Source organism: Salvelinus sp. IW2-2015, unplaced genomic scaffold (assembly GCF_002910315.2).
Source record: "Salvelinus sp. IW2-2015 unplaced genomic scaffold, ASM291031v2 Un_scaffold396, whole genome shotgun sequence".
In the NCBI taxonomy this organism is placed as follows: domain Eukaryota; kingdom Metazoa; phylum Chordata; class Actinopteri; order Salmoniformes; family Salmonidae; genus Salvelinus; species Salvelinus sp. IW2-2015.
The window spans coordinates 150,745-156,744 of record NW_019942552.1 but is presented as its reverse complement, the minus strand read 5'-3'; positions in this window follow the sequence as shown (position 1 = coordinate 156,744).

Genomic DNA, 6,000 nt, shown 5'->3' with positions numbered 1-6,000 from the left:
AAGGTAACAGTGAAATGCAACGAATGCAAAATCGTCCGGGCACCTCTCAGCACTCCATCCCGGCCCAGCTCCATGGAAGTTAAGCTCATCCCKTTCCTCTTCAGAGCATYGCAGGGAGTAAGAGGAACCGGCCAATCGGGAAGTAACATCTAAGTACACTGAGGTATGTGGAGAAGGAATGAGCGCGAGAGCATGCTCCAAGATATGCCTTGTTAATGTGTTCCCTGAAGGACGTTGTGAAGAATCCAAAAGGATGTACGCTATACTGGATGAACAGAGCAATCAGTCTCTAGCAAGATCAGAGTTCTTCTACATCTTCGAGGTCAAAGGTAGTTCATCACCATACACACTCAAGACGTGTGCAGGACTCACAGAGACAGCCAGCAGGAGGGCCCGTGGTTACGTTGTGGAGTCAGTCGATGAGAAGATGAGTCTCTGCCTTCCCACACTCATCAAATGTAACCAAGTCCCTAACAACCACTCAAATATTCCCACTCCAAACACCACCACAGTCACCTGAGACGCATCGCAGACGAGATCCCAGTCCTCTGGATCCTGACGCAGACATACTTCTCCTCTTAGGCAGAGATGTCTTGAGAGTACATAAAATCAGGAACCAAATAAATGGTCCAGACGACGCTCCATTCGCCCAGAAGCTAGACCTAGTTTSGGTTGTCGTCAGGGACTTGTGTCTCAGAGGTGCCCACAAACCATCTCAGGTGAGCTCGCCCAAGACAATGACTCCCTCAATGATGTACTCCTCACAGGCCCTGATCTCAACAACAGCCTGCTGGGGGGGTACTCATGAGGTTCAGGAAAGAACCCGTGGTCATCACTGCTGATATCCAGCATATGTTCTACTGCTTCATGGTGAGAGAGGATCACAGAGACTTACTCTGCTTCCTGTGGTTTCGCAACAATGACCCCAGCAGTGACATTGCGGACTACAGAGTGCGTCTCGACAATAGCCCGTCCCCTGCTGTCGCCATATACGGCCTAAGGAGGGCTGCCAAGTAAGAAGAGGATGACTTTGGCCTCGATGTGAAAAAGGTTTGTCGAACGTGAGTTCTATGTCGATGACGCACTGAAGTCATTCGCTACCGAAACAGAGGCCATCAGCGTCCTCAGTCGAGCACAGGAAATGCTTGTGCTATCTAACCCCAGGCTACACAAAATTGCCTCTAACAGTCCTGTGGTAATGGATGTGTTTCCCCCTGACGACCGGGCTAAGGACATTAAGGATCTAAACCTCTTCACTAATTATCTCACCCTACAGCGCAGTCTAGGAGTGTCTTGGAACATTACGGCAGACACATTCCAAGCCGTAGACMACAAGAAGCCATTCACACGCAYGGGAGTGCTCTCTACAGTCAATAGCCTATATGATCCACTTGGCTTCCTAGCCCCTGTCACCATACAAGGCAGGCTACTCCTCAGAGAGCTCTCTACGCGAGCAGAAGATTGCGATTCACCCCTTCCCGCAGACATGGAAGAGAAGTGGAACAAATGTAGAGATTCACTTCAAGACATACAGGAGCTCGAAAAAACTCGCACCAACACGTTTTGCTCTACCTCTAGTGCTCAGCTCAAGGAACTTTGTGTCTTCGCAGATGCATCGGTGAAAGCTATCGCAGCTGTAGCTTACCTGAAGGTCACCACTCAAAATGTAGAAAGTGAAGTCGGCTTTGTCTTTGGAAAGGCCAAGCTGGCTCCCCAGCCAGAACTCACTATCCCCAGACTGGAACTATGCACAGCCATGCTGGCAGTCYAGATCGCATAGTTGATAGTTGAGATGGATCTGAAGTTTGACAGCGTCACATACTATTCGGACAGCAAAGTGGTGCTTGGGTACATCCACAACCAAACAAGGAGGTTCTACGTCTACGTGAGCAACAGAGTTCAGCGTATCCGGCAATCCACGTCCCCAGACCAATGGAGGTACATGTATGTGCCCACAGATCTCAACCCAGCTGACCATGGGTCTAGATTCGTAACAGTAGCCCTCTTCAGCAACACGACATGGCTGTCTGGACCAGCCTTTCTTCAGAATCCAGCCCTGCACTCCTCCAAATCTCTAGGGTTGTTTGACCTTATCAACTCTGCTTCCGACCCTGAGATACGGCCACAATTGACTACTAATGTCACTCAAGTCTCCAAGAACCTGCTGAGCTCCAAACGCTTTGAGCGTTTCTCCAAGTGGAACAGTCTCATAAGGACAGTAGCACGCTTAATCCACATAGCTAGGATCTTCTCTCAGCCTGCACAAGAGAGCAGCTGCCATGGATGGCACATCTGTCTGAAGAACCCCACTGAAGAAGAGCTGGAAAGAGCCAAAGTCCTTGTGATAAAGAGTGTCCAAGATGAGTGTTATGCAGAGGAATTTAGGTGCATAGCAGCAGAACGCAGTTTTTCTACCGACAGCAGTCTACGAAGTCTGCATCCWATCGTTGACAGTGACGGACTGCTCAGAGTTGGAGGCCGAATTGAACAAACAAAACAATCTAAATTAGGAACAAACAATGTCAACCCCATCATCATTCCAGGTCGTCACCACCTGCTAACCTTGCTTGTGCGTCATCACCATGAGGTCGTGAAGCATCAAGGGAGACATTTCACAGAGGGTGTCATCCGAGCAGATGGACTCTGGTTGGTTGGAGCTAAGAGATGTATCAGAGGTGCACTCTTCAAGTGTGTCACGTGCAAGAAGCTCTGCGGGAAGACAGAAAACCAGCAGATGGCAGAACTGCCAGCTGAGCGGCTACAGGTAGCACCACCTTTCACCTACGTAGGCGCGGAGGTTTTCGGCCCATGGGAGGTGGTCTCACGCTGCACCTGAAGAGGACACGCCAATAGCAAAATGTGMGCAGTGATGTTCTCGTGCATGTGCACAAGAGCTGTACACATAGAAGTAATTGAATCACTAAGTGATTCTAGCTTCATAAACGCATAGCAAAGCACAAAGCTTGCKGAGACCTGAGGATGGATGGATCAAGCTCCAGTTCAGAGAGTGTGGAGAAGTATCTCCAAGAACAGAAATGTACCTGGGTGTTCAACCCACCTCACTCATCCCATATGGGTGGTGCATGGGAGCGGATGATTGGCATTGCACGTCGTATCCTCGACTGCATGCTRCTCCAAGGTAGATCTTCACGCCTTACACATGAAGTCCTGACAACACTGATGGCCTAGGTCACTGCTGTGATGAATGCCAGGCCTCTCATCCCAGTATCTTCAGACGCGGAATCACCCCTCATCCTCACTCCAGCTATGCCTCCTCAAGGAGGCAACTATGAAGGTCTTCTCTCTGCCTATTTCCGAAGTGGTTCTCCTTCTTTCTTCGGAAGACCACAGTGGTCAGAGTTAGGTTTATGTGGGATCATTAAAGATCCCAGGCGGGGAGTGTTCTGGACCTGTTAGTAGTTTAGCACCCCCTAGTGGAAGTTTAAGTTCGGCAGTCTAGAATTTACARGTTTGTGTCATGTGACAGGAAGCAGTTTCAGAAGTGAAGCAATGTGTAAGATGTGCAAGTGTGACAGAGTAGTTACAATCCTTCAACATCCTTCTTTATTAGCTTTGTATGACGCAATGTCTGTAAGTACATTTGTTTATTAACACAAGATAAATGTAAAATATTAATAATTGAGTTAGCTACTTTGCATTAGCTTCAATACTATTTCTCCCTAGGGATACCTATCTGAGTAATATCAAGCATACAGTTCTAGTAACTTTATTTTATATTTGGCTCTGCAGATATAGTGGAAGACATTCTGTGCTCTACACTACTGTAACTGAAAACATGTACTTTTGTGTTTGTTGCAGTTTCACACTGATTCAAGTAAACTTCCAAAAGGGCGCCCTGCTTCCCACGGAGTTATTTGAATGAGAGTTTAGCTAACTGGATAGCTGGATAAGGGCTACTGTACATTTAGCGAGTCCAATATATTCGCAATGATGTACCTGGCCTCTCCGCTGCCTATCAGCTATTCCTATTTGTTTTTTGGATTCCTATTAAAAACTGATGCAGCTTTGAAAGATTGTATGTGTGGTATGATTGCTAGCCTATTGCAGATCTAGACAAACGATTCACCTACCAATTTTGTTGTCACTAAGAATGGTGGATAGAGGGCAGGATACAAGCTGTGTTCAAATACCCATACTAACATACTACATAATATTAGTTAATTAGTTATTTAGTATACTGTAAACGAACAGTATGCTTTCATTTGAGCATACTACCGCGGTGACTGTCTACCGTAAATTGATGCTGTTGCTATGCAACCTCTTGTTAGCTTGTTAGCATAACAAATGAATAGCTAGACATTTTACGATTTCGGATGTGTTGTAAATTCCATCTGGAGTGCCAGAGCACGCAACAGTATGCTCTGTGTGTTCGTAAATCCAGAGTTTTGTCAGATTGGCCATTCCTAAATGCAAAGCGTTTCGCTCTCTGAGTGTAACAGTCTAGCTTCCATCCCTCTCCTCGCCCCAGGGACCCTCTGCACACATCGACAACAGCCACCCTCGAAGGAGTAGGATTGATCCTCTTCTGGCCTCACAACGGTGGTCAAGCATCCAAGCCAACTGTTGGCTAGCTATTTCCAGACATAAATGAGAGAACACCTCACTCTGACRATTTTCCTCACCCWATTTATATATATTTTTTACCTTTATTTAACTATGCAACCTTTCGGTTACTAGCCCAACGCTCGAACCACTAGGCTACCCTGCCTAGCAGAGCTGGTTATGCTGTTTTTTAAATTTTTTATTTTTATTAACAACAAATCAATACAGAAAGTACATAAGGGAACACAAGTATATATAGATTATATATAATGGACAATCGAGCTAGGGGGTACAATATCACATTACAATTACACAAGGACCTTAAGGGACATACATACACTTACAATTCTAACAGCTTTTTTGTTAGGAGAGTATTTAATAGTCTTAAAATACAGTTCAATTTCTTTTMGTAGGGTAAGAAAATGTGTTTTTTTGTTAGTAAATTTACATTTGTGTATATGAAATTATGGTTATGCTGTTTTCATGTTATCCAGAGCGTTAGTGACTGTAACCGTGTTGCTGGCAACAGTTTAATTACTCTCTTTTTTTRCCGATTTTCACATATTCAATGGGTGTTGAGCGTTCGTAAATTCATCAGTTATTCTGCGCTCTGGCAAACAGACGAGAGTGCTCTGAAATCGGAGTCCATTGAGAACGCACAYCGACGTATGCGTGACGTGAATAATCAAGAAAATAAATGTTGGGTAATTAGTTAGATTATAGTTAATATACGTTACTGCCTGGCAAGTTCGATGTATTAGTAGCCAGCTAACATACTACTGTAATTCTATGCAGTTCGTAAGGATAGTGTAGCTAACAAATTGTCAGCCAACATAARGTAACTTGTTTAAAATGTCARAACTTTATTACATTGCTCAACATTTTCTTAACATTTGTCATAATTAGTTAAAGCAATATTTTCCGCCATTTTCTTCAAATCCGAAAACGTTGTGAAGCCACGCCCATTTCTGCATAATTGAATTTATCGGCCCTAAAAGCACGGAAATCGTGTCCACTGCTTTTATACTTCGGATTTTGGCGAATTTAGTACGACATTCGSGAACTTTTGGCATACTAACTCTATCCATACTATGGCAAATAAGTATACTACATACTCAATTTACGTCGAGTGGAAAAGCATAGTAAGAGAAGTACCAAAACACTTTGATATCAGGGAGGCGCATGCAAGCAGATGAGGAAATGTGGCTAGGATGGAAGAAATTAGAAGAAATGTCTTAAAAAATGGAAGGTAAATCAGGKGGAGGTAAGATCTGGTGGGACCATTCTAGCAGATGAGAGGGTAGATAGACATGTGAACGACAGGCACAACTCCGATATAAAGTGTATATTTCTCAAAGTTACCGGGATGTCACGTGTCCTACTTATACCAGTACACTCGTAACAACCTAAGCATTATGAAACTTATATTCGATCAAA